The sequence below is a fragment of the Scyliorhinus torazame genome, chromosome 16, assembly GCF_047496885.1.
Source record: "Scyliorhinus torazame isolate Kashiwa2021f chromosome 16, sScyTor2.1, whole genome shotgun sequence".
Lineage (NCBI taxonomy): Eukaryota > Metazoa > Chordata > Chondrichthyes > Carcharhiniformes > Scyliorhinidae > Scyliorhinus > Scyliorhinus torazame.
The window spans coordinates 167279588-167306092 of NC_092722.1; the positions used below are offsets into that span (position 1 = coordinate 167279588).

At 47.6% G+C, this 26505-nt stretch overlaps 1 protein-coding gene across 1 annotated transcript in view; it reads left to right on the forward strand.

Moving 5' to 3' along the window:
- The first annotated feature begins 16747 nt into the window (after positions 1–16747).
- vwa2 (von Willebrand factor A domain containing 2) overlaps positions 16748–26505 on the forward strand; it is a 100638-nt gene continuing 90880 nt past the window's right edge. Inside the window, exon 1 of the mRNA XM_072479446.1 lies at positions 16748–16853. The gene's annotated coding sequence lies outside the window, so the exon portion shown is untranslated. The remainder of the gene's footprint in view (positions 16854–26505) is intronic.

The window sequence follows — 26505 nt, forward strand, 5'->3', positions numbered from 1 at the left end:
GGTAATAAAAATAAAAGCATAAGGATCTTTGCACTGGGATGACTTCTAGTTCGTGTCAGATTTTGTTTTGATGCTTCTTCCTTCTAGACTTTGATGGTTTTCTCTGGCAAGGTTGTCTACCTTCTGTGCAGACTCAGCATCATTTCAAGTTCACAGCAAAGAATGCACTGAGCCCTGACTGCTTTCAGAACAGAAAAGTAGTTCTTTCACTTAAGCAAGCAGGAGAGAGCATTCCTTTGACGTCCAAGGTCTAAATGCTTCTGCCCAGTTCTTTCAAAGCATCATGCACGAACCAGTCACTAACTGTCATCAGGCAGAATACTGTCTGGCCAACCCACTGGTTGCTAGCCAACCAATTGATCCAATTCCCTCCAAACTTGCTTCTTAAGACTTGGTGTAAGGAGCCTGGCTAAAAACAAAACCGTGTCCTGACAAGCAGGCTGCTTTAACCCTGAGTCTTCTGCTGAAAGGCACATTCTGATTATGGGTCCATAGATCAAGATAATAAAATAACACAAAACTAATGGGAAGAAAGGAAAGAAACAACATTCTCGCTTGTAACTTGGATAGTGATTGTTTCTTTGGTGGGACAGATGCCATACATAATGGTAAACTGCTCATTTGAGCATGTCCAAGTTGTCAGTGAAGTCATCCCTCTCTTGACAGACCGTTCATGTCATTGGTGCTTTGGGGATTATCTGCAGCTGTATTACCTTTGGATTTCCTCTGAGCACAGATATTGCACGTTTGGTGTGGATGATCATTGAAACACGCTGAAGCAAGTTTCAGTGCTATTCAGCAATGCAGAGGTTTGTTTAATATAAGGATGCCCATATATTGTTTGTCCTAAGACACTCCCAGGAAGATCTGTTTGGGGATTCTGTAATCATCCATGTGGGAGACATGTCCTGCCCATCTGTGTTGAGTTTTCTGGAGGGTGGTCTACATGTTGAACCTAGAATGATGGAGGACCTCTATTCTGTTTTGACCCACCAATGAATTCTCATGATGGCCCAAAGGGGTCTTTGATGGCGATGTTCCAGAACTTTGTCTAGCCAAGAGTAGACCCAGGGTTCTGTACCATACAGAAGACTGGTAAGGATGATGGCCTGATGGTGTTTGATTTTGGTCTTCAGTTTAATGCCATGCTGTTTACAGACCCAATCATGGAGTTGGCCACAGGCAGAATTAGCTTTCCAGATGTGTGCACAGCTATCATCTTCAATAATGCCATCTCTAGAAAATGTCATACCTTTTGTTTACAACCTTGAGTGGTGCCATCAACGGTTGTCTGGCACTTCATTATGCATGTCTAAATAGCAATGTGAACAGTTCCATTTTGAATGAGGCCAATATGCCTTCCTGTTTTAGGTCATAGGCCCTTCTTAATATGAAAATCAAAACCCGATAATTTAAAAATGACCCCAATGTCATTTCTGTTTGGAATAGTTTGAGCCTGTGCTGTATCAATAGGTAAATTCTGAAATTGTTATCCAAGGTAATCTATGCCTTTGCCCTGGATACCCATTTTTGTGAATGCAATCTCCCCCCTCTACCTCCAATCCCAGTTGATTTTGCTGATGGCTGCCTCATATCCTTGGACTGGTGAACTGTGTTGGGATGCCTGTTTAGCACCTCATAGCTCACCTGTTAAATTTAACATGCGCCAGGACCTTTGAATTATGGAGGCACCAAGTCGCGGAACAAGCCAGCCCATTGCCAAAAATGCCAAAATTGACTCAGATATTCAGACCGCTCCATTGCCCAATAAGAACTGGTTACCAGAGTGTAATATTTGAAGAAAGGTAAGAAAGTTATATTTCCTATGTTTTGATTGAGATGAGCTGATTGTGTGCACAATAGGCCAAGTAAGTTGTGCTGATGTCCCATGGCTGGAATGGTGGCTTGAGGTACCTTACCATATCCTTAATGGTATGGCAACTGCTCGGCCCAAGACTAAGAAACTACAGAGTTGTGAACACCACCCAGTCCATCACACGAACCAGCCTCTCATTCATTCACTCTGCCTACACCTTGGGGAAAGCCAGCAGCATAATCAAAGACCCCACCCGGCTTACTCTTCCAACTTCTTCCATTGGGCAGGAGATACATAGTCTGAGAACATGCGCTAACAGATTCAAAAACAGCTTCTTCCCCACTGTTACCAGACTCCTAAATGACCCCCTTATGGACTGACTGATCTGATCTCTGCATACACCTCCTCTACTGAGTAGTACTACACTCATGGATGCTTCACCCGATGCCTGTGTATGTATTTACATTGTGTATTTTATGTTTGCCCTATGTATTTTCTTTTCAAGTACGGAATGATCTGTGAGCTGCACGTAGAACAATACTTTTCTCTGGACACTTGACAATAAACCAATCCAATCCAAACCCAAAAAAGACAAGTCTGACTGAGGAAAAAATACATCACCGACCCTAATGATTTGTGAGAATTCCTGAAGATCCCTTACTCCATATCCTTTAGATTTTAAGAACTTTTGTTAAGGTATTAAGTAATGCTGTGGCACAGGCATGAACTTGATGGGAGAAATTCAAACATGGAACTAGGAAAAATGGATGAGAATGTTTGTGTGGGATGCAACACTTTGGAAAGGAAGATGAGCGATGGGTTGGTAATTTTCAAACTCTGGTTAACAGTACATTTTTCATGAAGGGTTGATGATAGCCGATTTGAATGGGAGGCGGATGATATCTGTGCAGAGGAAATAGTTTACAATGCCAGCTTGCAACGAGGACTAGGATGATTAAATATTTCATGGGGAAAAGTTTCAAAGGAGCAATCTACATTGGTCTCTCAGCATCGGAGGAGAGTAACTAGACTAGACCGTGACCTAGTTTGAGGGCTGGGTCACTGGAAAGCCTTGGAGGAGGTTTGATTTGTGGGTAAAGAGAATATGATGGAGCTGAGTGGTAGCTGATTGATGGTAGTGAGAAGTCCATAAGCCCCTTCTGTCTTTGCAGATAAAGGAGAGAAGGGGTTTACGGAACTAGTGGTCATGAGGGAATGAGTGAAGATCTGAATGAGAAAGTAAACCGGAATGGCCAGATGGTTTCTTAATTTTATTTAATTTGGGGGGAGGGGGGGGGGGGCGGTGGCGATAGCGGTTCTGTTTGATGTTTAATAATTGAACATTTACATTACTCAATATTTTCCGGGATGTTATTTTCCATGTCTCCATAGTTTACATTATGTTCTTTGTTTTACTGAACTTCCTGAATTTGACTTCTGAACTTCCCGAATTTGACTTCTACCAGGGAAATATTAAACGTCTTAGCCATGTCTTTGGAATCTACAAGCACCTCAGGATCAAAACACAACTCTCCTTTTGAAAGAAAACATGTTTTGTATTGGTATATTACTATCTTTATGCATACAGCACAGATAAGCAATTGAATAATTGTTAACTCCCATGTATTACCATTTCTAACAGACTGCTCTTTCCATTAGACAACTTCTGATTTAATTATTTTGATTGGAGGTGTTGACACAAACAGAAAATTCATTCTGAATACTATGATCGTTGGTTGAAACCAAATTTTAAGTCTCATTTAGCCAATTTAAACAGTTACAAAAACATAAGGAAAGCTGCCACAACAAACTAGCGATCTCTATAGTTTGGATTTCCACTTGTTGGCATTAATTTGATTCTGGCATGAACGATTGGGATCTTCAAGTGTCTAGCAACAGTGATGTCAATTGGGGTAAATGACCATTCAAATTGAAGAATTCCCCCAGACAACAAGCCAGGAACTAAATTGCACTGATTATCCTTCACTTTCATCACTGGAGAGAGTAAAATAAAGTTGCTGATAACATATGCTGTCAAAGCTTTTTGTGTTGCATTTATCAGGACAGATTTGCAAGACTACCGCTTGTAAAGGGAATAACAGAGCCTCGGCTATTTCAATTTGTCCTTGGGTGATTCAGTGGAGTCCCCCCCCCCCCCCCCCGTGTCGATTTTCTACAGGTGCTCTGGTTTTCTCCCATGGTCTAAAGATGTACAGGATAAGTGGACTGGCCATGATCAATACTCTGGGTTAAGAGATTAGTGCAGGGAAGTAGGCCTGGGGCAAATGCTAATTTGGAGGTTTGGTGCAGACTTGATGGGCCAAGTGACCACCTTCTGCATGGTATGGATTCAATGGAATTCTCCGGCCGTTACTTATAGCTATACCTTTTTTTTTATCAATTCAGAATACCCAATTTGTTTTTCAATTAAGGGGCAATTTAGCTTGGCCAATTCACCTACCCTGTACATCTTTTTGGGTTGTGGGGGTGAGACCCACATAGACATGGGGGAAAATGTGCAAACCAGACAGACAGTGACCTGGGACCGGGATCTAACCCGGATCCTCGGCACCGTGAGGCAGCAGTGCTGCCCCTACTTTAAGCTGTACCTTGTATCTAATGCCCACAAATACAAATGTAAATTAAAACTTCTATCTTTATTTCCTAACAAAGAATTTTTTTTAACGATAGCTGCCTGCCACTTTATTTTGTTCAGAGGTTTTTTTTTGAGTAATAAAATGTTCAAATTTAACGGTAAGCTTACCTTTTTCCGAGTTGGGCCGTCATGCCTTTCCCATGAGATTTCATTTTTCTTCATGAGCTCGGAACCTAGAACTAGATTTACTTCACCCTTGCAGGCACTGTGGACTGTGTTCTGAAGCTGGATTTCCGAGGGCAATTCAATGGCATTTTCTGCTGCAGTGAAAATCATTGCCCACAGCTACCACACTGTCTTTGGAGCACTTTCTGGAAAATGTCTTCAGCAGATGTTGGGAATTTCTTGAAAGTCGATTTTTTCTTAGTCTTTCAGCATTTTAGTGAGGTTGAGCAGCCACCATGCTAGGGGGGGCGTTGTTTGCAGAACAGCGACCCTTAAAGAAGTATTTGTAGTCCTCAGTAAGGTAACAGCAAGTTTACCCACTCCCGTTTATACAAAAGAACAGAGCTATGCCATTCATATGTAACTAACATTCCATTGATGGACAAATAGGTCAACAGACTCTGTGATGGGCTGATGGCTGGTCGAACAAGGTTGTCCCAGATGACAATGGATCTTCGAGTGGATCATGATGGCTGAACCGAGGCATCCTCTATATTCCCACTAGTGAAGTTAAGTCTGAATGGGATAAGGTAACTCAGGCTGTGGACGTTCCCTCTGAATCTGCTGCTAACAGCCTTTTCCTTCACTCTGTATAATCCCTAAATTGCCTACTTGGACCCTATTTCTGGACCCAAGATCCCAATATCTCCCTATCATGACACTACCTGTAACTATATACATATATATAGTAAAGGGCACAGGCAGAGAGCTATCTCAATGTCTAGGTCTTCACACATCTCTGCTCAACCCCACACTGATCCGAGATCTGGGTCATGTGCCTTCTTGCATCACTGTGTGGGCTGCACTGTACTCAGCCCCACATTCATCCTGTATGTGCCATATCCTCATACTATATTACCCACCCATCTGCCACTCTAACCCCTCGCCCACTTACTGTCACCCTATCTCACTCGCCCTCTTTCCATCCTACTTCCTCACTCACCCACTTGCCACCCTATCTCCTTGCCAATCCACCTGCCACCCTACCTCACTCACCACTTACCACCTTATATCCTCACCGCACCCACCTACTTGCCATTCTACCCTCTGACCCATTTACCTATCGTGATCCCGTTCACCTATCCAGCTGCTGCCCTATCCCCTCACACACTAACCGTCTCTCTGTAGCTTCTTAAATCCACGAAGTGGCTAAAAGAGACAGCAAAAGGTAGCAACGCATTGAGAGACTAAAAGAGCAGAAGAGGGAGAAACCCTAACCTTCCCACTTACCTGCCACCCTATCTCTTCACTCACAGTGGATAAAAGGTGAATCCAAAGGCAGTATGCCGCACCTAGATCTATCTTTACCCTCCAGTATTTGGTTCTGGCTTGGTACAGGGGAAGAAGCCCATTGGTGAGTAACTTGTATGTGATTCTACTTATAATCATTTGCAGAAATTAAGTTACGTCAGGGCAGCTCAACTGAGTCGAAGGAGCATCTTGTGGAATATGAGAAGTCACTGACATGTGTTTTAAACCAGGCTTTTACAAGATGTGGCCCTTGGGCTGGATGTGGCCCAGGAGGCATTTTAAGTGGACCACCATGTCCTCTGACAACAGGTCAACTTCAAGACTTCCCTGAAAGAAGTTCAAAAAGCGCTTATTCTGCTCAGCCAGTTACAGGCTGGCTTCTCCATGTACTAGCTGCTGATAGGCTCACCAGTGCCTGCCTTTTTGCAGAGGGTTGGTCTGATCAGATAATTAAATGCTTCGCTCAGAGATTGGTGTGGGAGAAATGGGTTTTGATTCATGGGGCACTGGCATAAGTATTGGGGTAAGTGGGAGCTGTATCATTGAACAGTCTTCACCTGAACCATGTTGGGACCAGTGTTCTGGTGAGTCGTATGACTAGGGAAGTAGAAAGTGCTTCAAACTAACTAGTTGGTTGGGGTTAAGGGATTACGTTTGCGTGGATGTGATAAACTAGAGAAAATAAGTCACGAGCAAGGTAGCAAATCGGTGGGACAGAAAGGGACAGGTTGCACCAGCAGATAAAGTGAGGAGTTTCAAAAATTATAAAAAGACAGAACTAAAGGCTGTGTATTAGAATGCACATAGCATTTGTAACAAAACAGATTAATTAGCAGCACAAATACATTGTATGTTCTGATAGCTATTACTGAGATATGGCTGCAAGATGCCAAAGACTGGGGGCTAAGTTATCAAGGGCGCATGAGATTTAGGAAGAACAAGAAGCTGGGAAAAGGCGCAGGAGTATCTCTCTTTTAATTAGGGTTAGGGTTAGATGGTACAAATATGGGGTGGCACGGTAGCACAGTGATTAGCACTGTTACTTCACGGTGCCAGGATCCTAGGTTCGATTCCCGGCTTGGGTCACTGTCTGTGGAGTCTGCACGTTCTCCCTGTGCCTGCGTGGGTTTCCTCCGGATGCTCCAGTTTCCTCCCACAAGTCCCGAAAGACGTGCTTGTTAGGTGAATTGGACATTCTGAATTCTCCCTCTGTGTACCCGAACAGGTGCCAGATTTTCACTGTAACTTTATTACCGTGTTAATTTAAGCCTACTTGTGACACTAATGAAGATTTTCTTTAAATTTTAAAAAGTATGTTAACCTTAGGTCTGGACATCAAGATATAGAATTGGTTTGGAAAGAGATGAGCGATGCCATGTTACAAGTCTCTTGTTGGAGTGGTTTATAGGCCCGCTAACAGTAATCACACCTTAGAATAGGGTATACAGAAATAAATAATGGGAGCTGTGAGAAAGGTACAGTGATAATCAGGGGCAATTTCAATGTACATACAGATTAGACAAGTCAGATTGGTAATCTGGATAACGAGTTCATTGTGTTTTTTGGACAGTTTCTAGAGCAGCATGTTCTAGAGCTAAACAGAGAGCAGCCTATACTGGATCCGGTAATGCGTGATGAGAAAAGCTTCATTAATGGCCTAGGTAGCAGTGATCATAATAATATGACTGAGTTTCAAATTCAGTTTGAAGGAGAAAAGAGTGGATCTAAGAGTAGTGTTTTAAACTTCACTAATAAATTTGGAGGGCAGAGCAGAACTGTCTATAGTGAACTGGGAATAGGAGCAGGAGTAGACCATCTGCCCCTTTGAGTCTGCTTTGCTCAAATCAGAACTGATCATCTGCCCCTTTCCCACCTGCTCCTAGCATCATACATGCCAATCTTCAACCAATTCAATTTACTCCACATGATGTCAACAAATGGTGGAGCACTGGATACTGCAATGACCATGTGTGCTGACAATATTCTGGCAACAGTACTGAAGATTTGTCCTCCAAAACTTGCCACACTATAACCAAGCTGTTCCAGTACACCTACAGCACTGGCATCTACCTGGCAACGTGGAATACTCATCCAGTTTTGTCCTTTACTCAAAAAAGCAGAACAAATCCAAACCGACCAATTACTGCCACATCAGTAAAATCATAGAAGGGGTCATCAACAATGCTATCAAGCAGTGCTTGCTTAGCAATAACCTGCTCACTGATGCTCTCTGTGGTTTCTACCAGGGTCACTCAGCTCCTGACCTCATTACAGCCCTGGTTCAAACATGGACACGGGCTAAATTCCAGAGATGAGTTGAGAGTGACTGCCCTTGACATCAAGGCAGCATTTGAGTGAGTATGGCATCAGGGAGCCCTCGGAGAACGGGAGTCAATGGGAATCAGAGGGAAAACCCTCCACTGGTTAGAATCATACCTCATGCAAAGGAAAATGGATGTGATTGGAGAATACAGGGCACAGTTTCAAGATAAGAGATAATCTCAGCTCCAGGGCATCACTGCTGGAGTTCCTCACGGTAATGTCAGTGGCCCAACCATCTTCATCTTCTTCATCAATGACCTTCCTTCCATCATAAGGTCAGAAGTGGGCATATTCACTGCTTGTCCAATGTTCAGCATTCTTAACTCAGATACTAGAGTAGTCCATGTTAAATGCAGCAAGAGTTGGACAATATCCAGGCTTGGGCTGACAAGTAACATTCATGCCACAAAAGTGCCAGGCATTTACTGTCTCCAACAAGAGATGACCTGATCACTGTCCCTTGACATTCAGTGGCATTACCATTGCTGAATCCCCCACTATCTACATCCTCGGGGTTACCATTGACCAGAAACAGCTGGACTAGCCATATAAATACTGTGGCTACAAGAGCAGGTGATAGGTTAGGAATCCTGTGGTGAGTAACTCACCTTCTGACTCCTCAAAGCCTGTCCACCATCTACAAGGCACAAGTCAGCAGTGTGATGGAATAATCTCCACTTTCCTGGATGAGTGCAGCTCCAGCAACATTCAAGAAGCTCAACACCATCCAAGACAAAGCAGCCCACTTGATTAGCATCCCATCCACAAACATGCACTCCCTCCACAACCAACAAACATTGAGCAGCCCTGTGTACCATTTACAAGATGCACTGCAGGAACTCATCAAAGCTCCTTCGGCAGCACCTTCCAAACACACAACCGTTAATGAGCTAGAAGGACAAGAGCTGCAGATACTTGGGAACACCACCATCTGGAAGTTCCCCTCCAAGTGAACATCTGGTTGAGAAATATATCGCCATTCCTGCACTGTTACTGTGTCAAAATTCTGGATACCCCTCTTAAGTAGCACTATGGTGTACCTATACCTCAGGGTCTACAGCAGTGCAAGAAGGAAGTTCATCACCAACTTCTCAGGCGCAACTAGGGATGGGCAATAAATGCTGGCCTAGCCAGCAACACAACATCCTGTAAATTCATTTTTTTAAAAGTCTTAAATGGTTGTCTCTTAGCCTGAGGATCTCTTATTCTGAGACTGCCCTGTGTTCTTTAGTCACCAGCCAGAGGAAACTGCCTCTCAATATTTACCCTGTCAAGCCGCTTATATTAGTTCAATGAGATTACCTTGCATTCCTCTAAACGCCAAAGAATGTAGACCCAATTTACTCAGCCTGGCATCCAATGCATCAATCTGGTGAACCTTCTCTGTACTACCTCCAAAGCAACTGAGCCCTTCGGCATGGAGACCAAAACAATGCACAGTACTCCAGTGTGGTCACGCCATAGCCATCATGACTTCCTTATTCTTGCACTCCAATCCCCTTGCAATGAAGGCCAGTATGTAATTTGCCTTCCTAATTGCCTGCTGTACCTGTATGCTAACTTTGTGTTCCTTGGACAAGTACACGCAAATCTCCCGAGACATCTCTATTTTCACACCTTAAAAACAAATAATCTGTTTTTCTATTCTTACAATCATTGAGAATAACCTCACACTTCCTCACATTACACTCCATCTACCAGCGTGTTCCCCACTCACCCAACCTGGCTATATCTCTTTGTAACCTCCTACATTGGTGCAAGATCCCCGACAAAAAGTTGTCTCATGGACTATCTCTCCTCTTGGAGCTTTAGAGTTTCTGTTTAACAGGTGGACGGAATCCATCCCACCAGGCAGAGAAAGGAAGAATAGGCCAATTCTTCGATTAACAAGCTGGAAAGTCAGGACCATTAGCGTGGGGCTGACAGACAACTTGCAGCTGGTTGATAATCTGCACAAGGCAGCTGTGATCGTCGGCTGCATACTGACGCAGCTTCCCCACAAGAGAGCAGGCTTGACTCAATCAAATTACTGAAAGAAAAACATTACATTTTCACCTGGCAGGAGAAGAGTTCGGAGGAAACCCATGAGCTTTACTGAAAGGAGCTTGCTGCTCTTCATGATAGAACCTCTACAAATGGTTCGGAATGTGTTCTCTCCATTCGCCTCTCAACTCAAAAAGGACCAGTTAACCCCGCGAGTATCTATTCTTCAACACTGTGCTCTACGAAAGAGCCACTGGATCAGTTCTATGAGGACGGTAGCACTGTGATTAGCACTGTTGCTTCACAGCTCCAGGGACCCGGATTCAATTCCCGGCTTGGGTCACTGTCTGTGCGGAGTCTGCAAATTCTCCCCGTATCTGCATGGTTTTCCTCCAGGTGCCGCGGTTTCCTCCCATAAATCCTGAAAGAGGTGCTTGTTAGGTGAATTGGACATTCTGAATTCTCCCTCGGTGTACCCAAACAGACGCCAGAGTGTGACAACTAGGGGATTTTCACAGTAACTTCAATGCAGTGTTAATGTGTTAATGTAAACCTACTTGTGACACTGTTAAAGATTATTATTATTATTAGACGCGATCAGCAGAATCCCTAAATTGGAGCAGCATAATGTACTGGCGGTGGGACAGTGGGGCCAGGCCGGATTACTGTGTTTTCCCCAGGTGGTGGGGTAATGGAGTCAGGCCGGATTACTGTGTTTCACCAGGAGGTGGGGCAATGGAGTCAGGCCGGATTACTGTGTTTCACCAGGAGGTGGGGCAATGGAGTCAGGCCGGATTACTGTGTTTTCCCCAGGTGGTGGGGTAATGGAGTCAGGCCGGATTACTGTGTTTCACCAGGAGGTGGGGCAATGGAGTCAGGCCGGATTACTGTGTTTCCCCCAGGTGGTGGGGTAATGGAGTCAGGCCGGATTACTGTGTTTTCCCCAGGTGGTGGGGTAATGGAGTCAGGCCGGATTACTGTGTTTCACCAGGAGGTGGGGCAATGGAGTCAGGCCGGATTACTGTGTTTCCCCAGGCGGTGGGACAGTGGAGCCAGGCCGGATTACAGCGTTTTCCCCAGGTGGTGGGGTAATGGAGTCAGGCCGGATTACTGTGTTCCACCAGGAGGTGGGGCAATGGAGTCAGGCTGGATTACTGTGTTTCACCAGGTGGTGGGGTAATGGAGTCAGGCCGGATTACTGTGTTTCCGCAGGCGTTGGGTAATGAGGCCAGTCCGGATTACTGTGTTTCCCCAGGCGGTGGGGTAATGGAGTCAGGCTGGATTACTGTGTTTCCACAGGCGGTGGGGTAATGGAGTCCGGCCGGATTACTGTGTTTCCCCAGGCGGTGGGGTAATGGAGCCAGGCCGGATTACTGTGTTTTCACAGGCCGTGGAATAATAGTGCCAGGCCGGATCACTGTGTTTTCACAGGCAGTGGAATAATGGGGCCAGGCTGGATTACTGTGTTTTCCCCAGGCGGTGGGGTAATGGAGCCAGGCCGGATTACTGTGTTTCCCCAGGCGGTGGGGTAATGGAGCCAGGCCGGATTACTGTGTTTCTCCAGGCGGTGGGGTAATGGAGCCAGGCCGGATTACTGTGTTTCCCCAGGCGGTGGGGTAATGGAGCCAGGCTGGATTACTGTGTTTCCCCAGGCGGTGGGACAGTGGAGCCAGGCCGGATTACTGCGTTTTCCCCAGGTGGTGGGGTAATGGAGTCAGGCCGGATTACTGTGTTTCACCAGGAGGTGGGGCAATGGAGTCAGGCTGGATTACTGTGTTTCACCAGGTGGTGGGGTAATGGAGTCAGGCCGGATTACTGTGTTTCCGCAGGCGTTGGGTAATGAGGCCAGTCCGGATTACTGTGTTTCCCCAGGCGGTGGGGTAATGGAGTCAGGCCGGATTACTGTGTTTCCCCAGGCGGTGGGGTAATGGAGTCCGGCCGGATTACTGTGTTTCCCCAGGCGGTGGGGTAATGGAGTCCGGCCGGATTACTGTGTTTCCCCAGGCGGTGGGGTAATGGAGCCAGGCGGGATTACTGTGTTTCCCCAGGCGGTGGGACAGTGGAGCCAGGCCGGATTACTGTGTTTCCCCAGGCGGTGGGGTAATGGAGCCAGGCTGGATTACTGTGTTTCCCCAGGCGGTGGGACAGTGGAGCCAGGCCGGATTACTGTGTTTCCCCAGGCGGTGGGGTAATGGAGCCAGGCCGATTACTGTGTTTCCCCAGGCGGTGGGGTAATGGAGCCAGGCCGGATTACTGTGTTTCCCCAGGCGGTGGGGTAATGGAGTCAGGCTGGATTACTGTGTTTCCCCAGGCCGTGGGCTAATGGAGCCAGGCCGGATTACGGTGTTTCCCCAGGCGGTGGGGTAATGGAGCCAGGCCAGATTACTGTGTTTCCCCAGGCGGTGGGGTAATGGAGTCAGGCCGGATTACTGTGTTTCACCAGGCGGTGGGGCAATGGAGTCAGGCCGGATTACTGTGTTTCCCCAGGCGGTGGGGTAATGGAGCCAGGCGGGATTACTGTGTTTCACCAGGTGGTGGGACAATGGAGTCAGGCTGGATTACTGTGTTTCCCCAGGCGGTGGGACAATGGAGTCAGGCCGGATTACTGTGTTTCCCAGGCGGTGGGGTACTGGAGCCAGGCCGGATTACTGTGTTTCTCCAGGCGGTGGGACAATGGAGTCAGGCCGGATTACTGTGTTTCCCCAGGCGGTGGGGTAATGGAGCCAGGCCGGATTACTGTGTTTCTCCAGGCGGTGGGACAATGGAGTCAGGCCGGAATTCTGTGTTTCCCCAGGCGGTGGGGTAATGGAGCCAGGCTGGATTACTGTGTTTCCCCAGGCGGTGGGGTAATGGAGTCAGGCCGGATTACTGTGTTTCCCCAGGTGGTGGGGTAATGGAGCCAGGCCGGATTACTGTGTTTCCCCAGGCGGTGGGATAATGGAGCCAGGCTGGATTACTGTGTTTCCGCAGGTGGTGGGGTAATGGAGCCAGGCCGGATTACTGTGTTTCCCCAGGCGGTGGGATAATGGAGTCAGGCCGGATTACTGTGTTTCCCCAGGCGGTGGGGCAATGGAGCCAGGCCGGATTACTGTGTTTCCCCAGGCGGTGGGATAATGGAGTCAGGCTGGATTACTGTGTTTCCGCAGGTGGTGGGGTAATGGAGCCAGGCCGGATTACTGTGTTTCCCCAGGCGGTGGGATAATGGAGTCAGGCTGGATTACTGTGTTTCACCAGGCGATGCGGTAATTGAGCCAGGCCGGATTACTGTGTTTCCTCAGGCGGTGGGGTAATGGAGTCAGGCCGGATTACTGTGTTTTCCCAGGCGGTGGGGTAATGGAGTCAGGCCTGATTACTGTGTTTCCCCAGGCGGTGGGGCAATGGAGCCTGGCCGGATTACTGTGTTTCCCCAGGCGGGGGGGTACTGGAGCCTGGCCGGATTACTGTGTTTCCCCAGGCGGTGGGGTACTGGAGACTGGCCGGATTACTGTGTTTCCTCAGGCGGTGGGGTAATGGAGCCTGGCCGGATTACTGTGTTTCCCCAGGCGGTGGGGTAATGGAGCCAGGCTGGATTACTGTGTTTCCCCAGGCGGTGGGACAGTGGAGTCAGGACGGATTACTGTGTTTCCCCAGGCGGTGGGGTAATGGAGTCAGGCCGGATTACTGTGTTTCCGCAGGCGGTAGGCTAATGGAGCCAGGCCGGATTACTGTGTTTCCCCAGGCGGTGGGGTAATGGAGCCAGGCTGGATTACTGTGTTTCCCCAGGCGGTGGGACAGTGGAGTCAGGCCGGATTACTGTGTTTCCCCAGGCGGTAGGGTAATGGAGCCAGGCCAGATTACTGTGTTTCCCCAGGCGGTGGGGTAATGGAGCCAGGCCGGATTACTGTGTTTCCCCAGGCGGTCGGGAAATGGAGTCAGGCCGGATTACTCTGTTTCCCCAGGCGGTGGGGTAATGGAGCCAGGCCGGATTACTGTGTTTCCCCAGGCGGTGGGATAATGGAGTCAGGCCGGATTACTCTGTTTCCCCAGGCGGTGGGGTAATGGAGCCAGGCCGGATTACTGTGTTTCCCCAGGCGGTGGGGTAATGGAGTCAGGCCCGATTACTGTGTTTCCCCAGGCGGTGGGGTAATGGAGCCAGGCCGGATTACTGTGTTTCCCCAGGCGGTGGGGTACTGGAGCCAGGCCGGATTACTGTGTTTCCCCAGGCGGTGGGGTAATGGAGCCAGGCTGGATTACTGTGTTTCACCAGACGGTGGGGTAATGGAGTCAGGCCGGATTACTGTGTTTCCCCAGGCAGTGGGATAATGGAGTCAGGCCGGATTACTGTGTTTCCCCAGGCAGTGGGATAATGGAGTCAGGCCGGATTACTGTGTTTCCCCAGGTAGTGGGATAATGGAATCAGGCCGGATTACTCTGTTTCCCCAGGCGGTGGGGTAATGGAGCCAGGCCGGATTACTGTGTTTCCCCAGGCTATGGAGTAATGGAGTCAGGCCGGATTACTGTGTTTCCCCAGGCAGTGGGATAATGGAGTCAGGCCGGATTACTGTGTTTCCACAGGCGTTGGGTAATGAGGCCAGGCCAGATTACTGTGTTTCCCCAGGCGGTGGGGTAATGGAGCCAGGCCGGATTACTATGTTTCCCCAGGTGGTGGGATAATGGAGCCAGGCCGGATTACTGTGTTTCCCCAGGCGGTGGGATAATGGAGCCATGCCGGATTACTGTGTTTTCCCCAGGCTGTGGGGTAATGGAGTCAGGCCGGATTACTGTGTTTCCCCAGGCGGTGGGGAAATGGAGCCAGGCCGGATTACTGTTTTTCCCTAGGCGGTGGGGTAATGGAGTCAGGCCTGATTACTGTGTTTCCCCAGGCGGTGGGGCAATGGAGCCTGGCCGGATTTCTGTGTTTCCCCAGGCGGTTGGGTAGTGGAGTTAGGCCGGATTACTGTGTTTCCCCAGGCGGTGGGGTAATGGAGCCTGGCTGGATTACTGTGTTTCCCCAGGCGGTGGGGTACTGGAGCCTGGCCGGATTACTGTGTTTCCTCAGGCGGTGGGGTAATGGAGTCAGGCCGGATTACTGTGTTTTCCCAGGCGGTGGGGCAATGGAGTCAGGCCGGATTACTGTGTTTTCCCAGGCGGTGGGGCAATGGAGCCAGGCCGGATTACTGTGTTTTCCCAGGCGGTAGGGTAATGGAGTCAGGCCGGATTACTGTGTTTTCCCAGGCGGTGGGGCAATGGAGCCAGGCCGGATTACTGTGTTTTCCCAGGCGGTGGGGTAATGGAGTCCGGCCGGATTACTGTGATTCCCCAGGCGGTGGGGTAATGGAGTCAGGCCGGATTACTGTGTTTCCCCAGGTGGTGGGGTAATGGAGTCAGGCCAGATTCCTGTGTTTTCCCAGGTGGTGGGGCAATGGAGCCAGGCCGGATTACTGTGTTTTCCCAGGCGGTGGGGTAATGGAGTCCGGCCGGATTACTGTGATTCCCCAGGCGGTGGGGTAATGGAGTCAGGCCGGATTACTGTGTTTCTCCAGGCGGTGGGGCAATGGAGTCAGGCCGGATTACTGTGTTTCCCCAGGTGGTGGGGTAATGGAGTCAGGCCAGATTCCTGTGTTTTCCCAGGCGATGAGTTAATGGATCCAAACCCGGATTACACTTTTTTTCCAGGCGCTGGGGCAGTTTGTTGTCTTCCTCTGGTACTTCCTAACTGCTGACCTGACTGCTGACCAATTGCAACCATATAGTTGATAGTGCAAAGGATAGCTGTTGTCACCAGAATTATAAAAAGGGGAGCACGGTACCCTTGTGGATAGCACAATTGCTTCACAGCTCCAGTGTCCCAGGTTCGATTCCGGCTTGGATCACTGTCTGTGCGGAGTCTGCACATCCTCCCCGCGTGTGCGTGGGTTTCCTCGAGGTGCTCCGGTTTCCTCCCACAGTCCAAAGATGTGCAAGTGAGGTGGATTTGCCGTGATATATTGCCCTTAGTGTCCAAAATTGCCCTTAGTGTTGGGTGGGGTTACTGGGTTATGGGGATAGGGTGGAGGTGTTGACCTTGGGTAGGGTGCTCTTTCCAAGAGCCGGTGCAGACTCGATGGGCCGAATGGCCTCCTTCTGCACTGTAAATTCTATGATTCTATGATGACCTGAAGTTATTGCTGGGAAATTCTATTTGGGTGACCTTCCCATGGCATGGGACATTGGGGGGCACTCACTTTTATTTTAAACTGTGAATAGCTTAGTGAGAGACTATGCTAAGCGAAAAGCTCAAAGGTATGTTTTTAGCTCCCAGTTGGAGTTAGGACAGCCCAGGTCAGAAAAATGTCCCCATCAATCGCTGTTGGCTCCAACTACCTTGTCCTCGGGAACACTTGGGCCGAATGGAAACACATTCTGCACCAACAACAAATCGAGGGACATCTTCAGATTCTTCGAAGCAAAGACTTCGTTCAGAGTGTGTGATTAATGGATTGGTGTGTGCCGGGGATCTCCAATGAGAAAGTGGGCTGGAAAGTTGACACTGCCGGCTGATTGGAGGGAGATATGTTTCGGAGAGAGAGGAGCAGCTCACACAGCGTCCGGAAGTGGATAGTGCGGAGCTCACAGCGAGCTGCCTCTCAACCCTGCACAGCAGACAGACTGATCTCAAACTCCAGGCTGCAATCTCAGATGGTGAGTGAATTGCATCCGCCCAAGAGTAGTCCTTGGGCCATGTAGAAATATTACATTTCGCACTTTAATCTGTAACCGACCATATTTGCTGTCACAGAGGATTGAAACAATCGGCAGAGATTCACGCAGTGAAACTCATTCAGTTGATTTAACGAAACCAAATCGTTAAGAATCTGAAACAGAAGATTGATTCGGATTAGTTTCCAGTTGACTGAATTGTTGCGAGCTGAATCAGTGACAGGGTGTTTTTTAATATCAGAGTCTCGGACCGGGTCATGTTTTTCTGTTTTTGTTACAAGTTTGGATTTGGCCAAGTCTCAAGTCCAACCTCCAATTTACCCCCTCGAACCTTTCAGATTTCATTACCGCCGTCCTTTGAACCGTGGAGAAGTGACCAGTCTGAGAGACCTTCTCAACCCGAGAAATGTTAATCTGCTCTCGTTATGCGATTAACTTTACAAAGCAGTTTAGTGCAGTGCCAAAGGCGAGGAGGGGAGGTGAAGTCTTTCATGTTCTCTCTCTCTCTGTACGTCTTTCTGTTTGATATTATCTAATCACTTTCCAGATGGGTGGCTGATGTTACAAGTTTACCGAGCAGAGGGTTCTTTAAACCGATGGTGGTCAGTACAAAATACTTTTTGGATGGACCGGGGAGCTTTACATTGCAGTAGCGCCTAGTCGCTCCATTTTAAAAGTGGCATCTGTCGTTTTGGAACATCTTTTTGAAAGGCAATTCTTTCCTCCAGTTTGGTGAAACCAAGTTTAACTCGAGGTTTCAGGGTGTCTGACCCCCCCCCCCCCCCCCCGTTAACACCCTATTAGTTGTTAGTTACATCTCTCCAGTTTTATAAGTATACAATTGGATACAATGTACACGGCCGGCGCCCTGCATCTCCCCTGTCCCAACTTGCTGTGAGGTCTCCCTAAACCGGAGCAAAACAGAAACCCCCTCCGGGTTTCATACTAACGCCGGAGCTGTGATTACATGTCAGTACAGAGCAGAAACGACCATTCACGTCGTTAACCCTGAAAGGTGCAGAACAGCTGGATTTCTGTAAAGCAGACTTGAGCTAGGAAATCGGTCCATTGTACAGAATGACCTGTTTCATAAGCAAGGCACGATCTGCCTGGGAACAAACAGGCACAGAGGGGAACAAAAGAGGTTTGCACAAATTACCTATTTTACGTATTAAAGAAAAGCACCTTTGGTGTCAGTCAAAGTTATACAAATAAAGGGGAAACGTATGATTCTTGGATAATTGCAATGCAAAATCTTGGTATGAAATGACCCAGCATAATTTAGAAACAATGCTGAATTCTAATAATTGGGAACGTTTAAAGCCTGAATCAAGATTGTTGTTATGAATCACAGCTGTTTATAGTTTAATTTCTTACGAAATTGATTCAACTTCGCAACGTTTAATCGAAGATATTGAGACTGATGCAAGCTATATTCATGTGGATTCTATTATTTTACTGTTTAAAAAGTGTTATGTCCTATTGCAAACACCACAATATCAGGAAGTATGTTCGGTTAAGGAGCATTGCAGGTCTCGGGGTATCACGTTACCGCAGTTTGAATAAGTCTAAATTAAAGTTAAAATGGCAAATAGTTTTTTTTTTAAATGAGCAAATTCAAAGGCATGTAGAATTTGAACGTTGTCGGAAGATTACGATGGTTGGATTTCAAATGTTGCTTAAAGTTCATCAGGGTGCAACTTGTTTTAACCGTTTAACTGTTAAGGATTTTATAAGAAAGATTCATAATTCCCTTGTAGAGTGGGAAAAAAAACTTCCATTATTTCATTCCCTTGTGAATTCCATAATAACGTTATTCACAGCTACAGTGCATTGGATTAAATGCCATACATATCTTGCAAAATCTCACAGCAGAACCACGACAAATTTCCAAATTGTGCAGTTGAAATTTAAATTTACTACTTTATATTGCACAATTCATGCAGAGTGCATGAAAGCCAACAATACGTATTGATAATACAGGATAAAAATGCACGGTTGATGTTAAAACAGTGCAGTGACTTGCTGTCACCAGATTAACATAACCGTGAGTGAATTAAAGTCAATTCTACCAGTGGGATTATTGATTCCTTTCCATTTTGTGTTTTTTCATGCCTTGCGTAACCTGAGGAGATAAAATTCCAATATTTGAAACATCTAAGTTAATACTACTACCCATATATTACTCATTGTTGTAATATACATAAGCAACATATATAGTACCCCTTCAAATGATCATATAAATATATTATTCTTCCCTATGGGTGTCATGTTTGATCGCGCTGCTCTGTGCTTAACATTACAATAATAATATAATCATTTATTGTCACAAGTAGGCTTCAATGAAGTTATTGTGAAAAAACGCTGGTCACCACACTCTTTCGCCTGTTTGGGGAGGCCGGTACGGGAATTGAACCCGCCCTGCTGGCCTTGTTCTGCATTACAAGCCAGCTGTTTAGCCCACTGTGCTAAAATGCACCATTTCCAGCCATCATTAACATTCTCTTTCTACCACAGCTTATCACTTGTTGCACAGATAATAGTGTGTGTTCTATACCACATTATATTTATTTCTTTTAAATGGATATTGCAATTAGCAACTGTGTATTCTGTTATAGAAAATAACAGTCTGCAGAAGCAAGGCTATAATTTAAGGGTTCTGTTGGGATTCATAAAGCACTCAGCTATGACAGTAATAACTTGCATTTATATGGTGTCTTTAATTCAAAAATATGTTCCAAAGCACCTCGCAAATAGTCATGGAAAAGACTCTTGGATGGGGAGGTGCGGAGGAACAAAGTTATAGGTTTTTATGGGGCTTAAAGGTCTCATAATGTCAAAGTAGTGTCTTGTCTGGTTCACCCTGAATGAGTATCCAGGGAAGAAATGGGTGTTTTGCAAGTTTATGGAATTTTTAGCAGGAGCTGATAGGAATAGCTTCAGTCTTTCTATTATTCAACTGGAGCAAGAACTGGGATGTCTGTGAGTTGATGTCAGACAAGTCATTAAAGAACGAAGAGATGATCATCAAGTCGAGAGGAGTGGTGGAGAGCCAGATCTGGATTCTGTCATCATACATCTGGAAACTGGTTGGGACAGGGGAGATGCAGCGCGCCGTGTACATTGTATCCAATTGATATACTGATAATGCCATTGAGGGGCAATATGTGAACAAACTAAAGGAGGCAACCAAATTGGATGGAAGGAGAAGCCTTTACTAGAGGAGTCTAGAGTCATTATGACAAAGGAGAAAGCCATGCCGGCTCTCAGTTTAACAATCCAGTCAGTCCCATTCTCAAGCTCTATCCCAGAAACTTGCAACCCCAAATGCCCATTTGGCTTCCTTTTGGAATTATTGATCATCTCCACTTCCACCACCTTCCTAGGCAGCGGGTTTCAGGTCGTTATCACTCGTTGCATGAAAAGTTACTTCCTCACATCGCCCTGGATCTCTTACCCAGAACATTAAACCTGTGTTTCCCTAGTCTTTGTAGCATCAGATAATCGAAATGTCTTTTCTTTGTCTACCTTGTCTAAACCTGTTGTAACCTTGTACACATCTATCAAATCTCCCCCAAATCTCCTTTGCTCCAAGGAGAACAATCCCAGTTCCTCCAACCTAACCTTGGAGCTAAGATCGTCCCTGCCTGAGGCCATTCTGGTAAATGCCTTTTGCACCGTTTAAAGGACCATCAAAATCTCTCAAGTGTGATGTCCAGAACTGGACACAATGTTTTACTTGTGGCCTAATCTGTGTAAAGGTTCAGCATAACTTTGCTAATTTTGTGTTCAGTATCTCAATTTATGAGACCCATGATCTTTATAGAATTTGCTACTTCTTCAAAAATGTCCTGCCACATTCAAAGATCTATGCACATATGCACCCAGTTCCCACTGTCCCTTCACACTCTTTAGAGCTGTGACATTAAGAATATACTGCTTCGCCCCATCCCTTTGGCCAAAAGACATCAGCTCAAGCTTCTCTGCATTGAATTACATCTGGCACTTGTCTGCCCATTTTGCTAGCTATCTGTGTCTTGGTGCAGTTGACTGATATCATCGTCACTGTTTGCCATACCTCCATGTTTGGTACCATAGGCACATTTTGACATTTTACTCTGTACTCCAATATACTCTGTACTCCAATATTGTATGATATATAATAGAGACTGAAAAACAACCATTTACTACAAACCATTGTTTTCTGTCATTTGGCAATTTTTTGTTCAAGCTTTAAGTTCCACGCCAAGATGCATGTAAGCATCTCAGCGGTTAATGGAGTGGCCAAAGATGCAGAGGAGCCTCCGCCATTTTCTCAGCAGATGAAACTCTCGAGGCTTCCGAGTCTGATTTTTAAAAAATTATTATTACTCGTTCTTGGGATGCTGGTGTCGCTGGCTGGGCTAGCATTTGTTGCCCATTCTTAATTGCCCTTGAACTGAGTGGCGTCCTAGGCCATTTCACAGTGGGGCATTTAAGAGTCAACTGCATCGCTGTAGGAGTCTGGAGTCATATGTAGCCCAGACATTAGCGAACCAGGGTGGGTTCGACATGGCAATGGTTTCATTGTCATTATTGTACATATAATTCCATATTTTTATTGAATTCAAATTTCACCATCTGCCATGGCGGGATTCGAATCTGGGACCCTAGAGCATTACCTTGGGTCTCCGGATTGCTAGTCTAGTGACAATACTGTGACGCCACTGCCTGCCCTGATGATTCTTTACTTTTCTGCTGCCTGATTTTGTACTTATTGGACATTCCTGTTAAGTGGGATTCTTATCCCTTCAAACTATCAAAGTTCCACCCCCAAATCACCCCTGAAAACTGGGCGAAAAGGGCCAAAATTAAAGTACTCTGGTGGGAGCCATCCCATGTCACCACCGGAAGTCCCCGAAACATTCAGAAATTGAACAACTTTCTTTGCTTTTGTAGCCCTTCAAAGCAATCACACTTTAAGTGTTGTGTGATTTCTGTTTGAAAATGGGACAGTTAAATATCAGAATGTGTTATTTTTTTTAAAAATATATATTTTATTCAAGTTTTTTGGCCAAACATAACAATACGTAGTGTTTCTTTTACACAACAATAAAGCAATATAAATAACCGTGGCCAGTTTTAAACAAATAAATAAGTAATATATAAACAAAAACAAAAAACAAAACTAAATGGCAACTGCCTTGTCCAAAATAAATACTCCCCAAAAATACAATCCAACAATCCAATATACAATTACATATACCAAATACCTATACATATACAATAACATCCCTGAGAGTCCGTCCGATTCTTCCTACACCGGGCTTGTGGTGTATTTCTTTGGTGAGAACGGCAACGGCGCCGTCACCATTGCTTGCAGGCTAGTCCCCCTGCAGGACGCCCTCTCCAATCTCTTCCATGCCGCTCCCTCCCCTTCTCCCATCCACTTACACACCATTGAAACATTGGCGGCCCAGTAGTACTCACTTAGGCTCGGTAGTGCCAGCCCCCCCCCCCCCCCCCCCTGTCCCTACTACGCTGCAAGAATCCCCGCCTCACTCTCGGGGTCTTCCCAGCCCACACAAAACTCATCATGCTCTTCTCAATTCTTTTGAAAAAAGCCTTCGTGATCACCACCGGGAGGCACTGGAACACAAAAAGGAATCTCGGGAGGACCACCATTTTAACCGCCTGCACCCTACCTGCCAATGACAGGGACACCATGTCCCATCTCTTGAAATCCTCCTCCATCTGTTCCACCAACCGTGTTAAATTAAGCCTATGTAATGTACCCCAATTCTTGGCTATCTGGATCCCCAGGTACCGGAAGTCCCTTGTTACCTTCCTCAACGGTAAATCCTCTATCTCTCTGCTCTGTCCCCCGGATGCACCACAAATAACTCACTTTTCCCCATGTTCAGTTTATACCCTGAAAAATCCCCAAACTCCCCAAGTATCCGCATTATCTCTGGCATCCCCTCCGTTGGGTCCGCCACATATAGCAACAAATCATCCGCATACAGAGATACCCGGTGTTCTTCTTCCCCCCCCTAAGTACTCCCCTCCACTTCCTGGAACCCCTCAGTGCTATGGCCAGGGGTTCAATCGCCAATGCAAACAATAACTGGGACAGAGGACATCCCTGCCTCGTCCCTCTATGGAGCCGAAAATAGTCAGACCCCCGTCCATTTGTGACCACGCTCGCCATCGGGGCCCTATACAGCAACTGTACCCACCTGATATACCCATCCCCAAAGCCAAATCTCCTCAACACCTCCCACAAATAATCCCACTCCACTCGATCAAATGCTTTCTCGGCATCCATCGCCACCACTATCTCCGCTTCCCCCTCTGGTGGGGGCATCATCGTTACCCCTAGCAGCCTCCGTATATTTGTATTTAGCTGTCTCCCCTTCACAAACCCCGTTTGGTCCTCATGGACCACCCCCGGGACACAATCCTCTATCCTCATTGCCATTACCTTGGCCAGAATCTTAGCATCCACATTCAGGAGGGAAATGGGCCTGTATGACCCGCATTGCAGCGGGTCTTTTTCCTTCTTTAGGAGGAGCGATATCATTGCCTCTGACATAGTCGGGGGCAGCTGCCCCCTTTCCCTCTCCTCATTAAAGGTTCTCATCAGTAGCGGGGCCAGCAAGTCCAAATATTTCTTATCGAATTCAACTGGGAATCCGTCTGGTCCCGGGGCCTTCCCTGCCTGCATGCTTCCAATCCCTTTCACTACTTCCTCCGTCTCAATCTGTGCTCCCAGCCCCACTCTCTCCTGTTCCTCCACCTTAGGAAATTCCAGCTGATCCAGAAAGCACATCATTCTCTCCTTCCCGTCCGGGGGCTACGCTTCATATAATCTTTCATAAAATGCCTTGAACACTCCATTCACTCTCTCCGCTCCCCGCTCCATCTCTCCCTCCTCATCTCTCACCCCCCCCTATCTCCCTCGCTGCTCCCCTTTTCCTCAGTTGGTGGGCCAACAACCTACTCGCCTTCTCCCCATATTCGTACTGTACACCCTGTGCCTTCCTCAATTGTGCCTCTGCCTTACCCGTAGTCAACAAGTCAAATTCTACATGTAGCCTTTGCCTTTCCCTGTATAGTCCCTCCTCCGGTGCCTCCGCGTATTGTCTGTCCACCCTCAGAAGTTCTTTCAAAAACCGCTCCCTTTCCCTACCCTCCTGCTTTCCTTTATGTGCCCTAATAGATATCAGCTCCCCTCTAACCACTGCCTTCAGTGCCTCCCAGACCACTCCCATCTGTACCTCCCCATTATCATTAAAGTTCCAAGTACCTTTCAATACACCCCCTCACCCTTAAACACCCCCCCTCATCTGCCAATAATCCCATGTCCATTCTCCAGGGGGAAGCTGTTGTTTTTCTTCCCCTATCTCCAGGTCCACCCAGTGTGGAGCATGATCCGAGATGGCTATAGCCGTGTACTCCCTCCCCGTCACCTTTGGGATCAGTGCCCTTCCCAAAACAAAAAAATCTATTCGTGAAAATACTTTATGTACATAGGAGAAAAACAAAAACTCCTTACTCCTAGGTCTACTAAATCTCCAGGGATCTACTCCTTCCATCTGCACCATAAAATCCTTAAGCACCCTAGCTGCAGCCGGCCTCCTTTCGGCCCTGGACCTCGATCTGTCCAGCCCTGGGTCCAGCACTGTATTGAAGTCTCCACCCATTACCAACTTCCCCACTTCTAGGTCCGGGATTCGTCCTAACATACGCCTCATAAAATTGGCATCATCCCAGTTTGGGGCATACACGTTCACTAATACCACCGCCTCCCCTTGCAGTTTGCCACTCACCATCACGTATCTGCCCCCACTATCCGCCACTATAGTCTTTGCCTCAAACATTACCCGCTTCCCCACTAGTATGGCCACCCCCCTGTTTTTTGCATCTAGCCCCAAATGAAACACCTGCCCCACCCATCCTTTGCGAAGTCTAACCTGGTCTATCAGCTTCAGATGCGTCTCCTGAAGCATAACCACACCTGCCTTAAGTTTCTTTAGGTGTGCGAGTACCCATGCCCTCTTAATCGGCCCGTTCAGCCCTCTCACATTCCACATGACCAACCGGGTTGGGGGGCTCTTTACAACCCCCCCCCCTTGACGACTAGCCATTTCCTTTTTCAATCCAGCTCCTCACCCGGTTCCCACGTAGCTGTATCCCCCCCAGGCGGCGCCCCCCCGCCCCGACCCCCCCCTCCCATACCAGCTTCCCCTTCTCCCCAGCAGCAGCAACCCAGTTAACCCCCCCCCCCCCCCCCCGCTAGATCCCAAGCTAGTGTAATTGCACCCCCCATGTTGCTCCCAGAAGTCAGCAAACTCTGTCCGACCTCGGCTTCCCCCCCGTGACCTCGGCTCACACTGTGCGAGGCCCCCTCCTTCCTGCTTCCCTGTTCCCGCCATGATTACCATAGTGCAGGAACAAAGCCCGCGCTTCCCCTTTTGGCCCCGCCCCCAATGGCCGGCACCCTCAGCTCCTCATCCTCCCTCACCCCCTCCCCCACGACATGGGGAAGAGAGAGAAGTTACAGGGTCGCAGGTTTAACAACTTGGGAAGTCCTCTCTTCCCCCTTTTCCCCCCTTCATCCCACAAATTCACCCCCCCACTTTTGTCCCAAACGTTCTTTTTCTGGCCCGCTCAATCCAGTTTCTCCTCGACAATAAATGTCCACGCCTCATCTGCCGTTTCGAAATAGTGGTGTTTCCCTAGATGTGTGACCCACAGTCTTGCCGGTTGCAGCATTCCGAATTTGACCTTCCTTTTATGCAACACCGCCTTGGCCCGATTAAAGCTCTCCCTCCTTCTCGCCACCTCCGCACTCCAATCTTGATATACGCGGATCACCGCATTCTCCCACCTACTGTTCCGAGTTTTCTTTGCCCATCTGAGGACCATCTCTCTGTCCTTGTATCGGAGAAATCTCACAACTATTGCTCGAGGAATTTCTCCAGCCCTCGGTCTTCGCGCCATAACCCGATAGGCTCCCTCCACCTCCAGCGGACCCGTCGGGGCCTCCGATCCCATTAACGAATGCAACATCGTGCTCACATATGCCCCGACGTCCGCCCCTTCTGCACCTTCGGGAAGACCAAGAATCCTTAAGTTCTTCCTCCTTGCATTATTCTCCAGCACCTCCAGCCTTTCCACACATCTTTTGTGTTGTGCCTCGTGGATCTCCACCAGGCCCTGTATGTCGTCCTCATTCTCAGCAGCCTTTGCCTTCACGACACGAAGCTCCTGTTCCTGGGTCTTTTGCTCCTCCTTTAGCCCCTCAATCGCTTGTAATATCGGGGCCAACAGCTCCTTCTTCATCTCCTTTTTGAGTTCATCTACGCAACGCCGCAGGAACTCTTGTTGGTCAGGGCCCCATATTAAACTGCCTCCTTCCGACGCCATCTTGCTTTGTGCCTGCCTTCCTGGCCGCTGCTCTTGAGGATCCACCGCAATCCGGCTACTTTCCTCTCTTTTTTCCATCCGTGTCCAGGGGGGATTCCCTTCTGGATTACCGCACAGTGTTATTTGCCGTTAAAATTGCCGATGGGGCTCCTATTAAGAGCCCAAAAGTCCGTTCCACCGGGAGCTGCCGAAACGTGCGACTTAGCTGGTCATCGCCGCACCC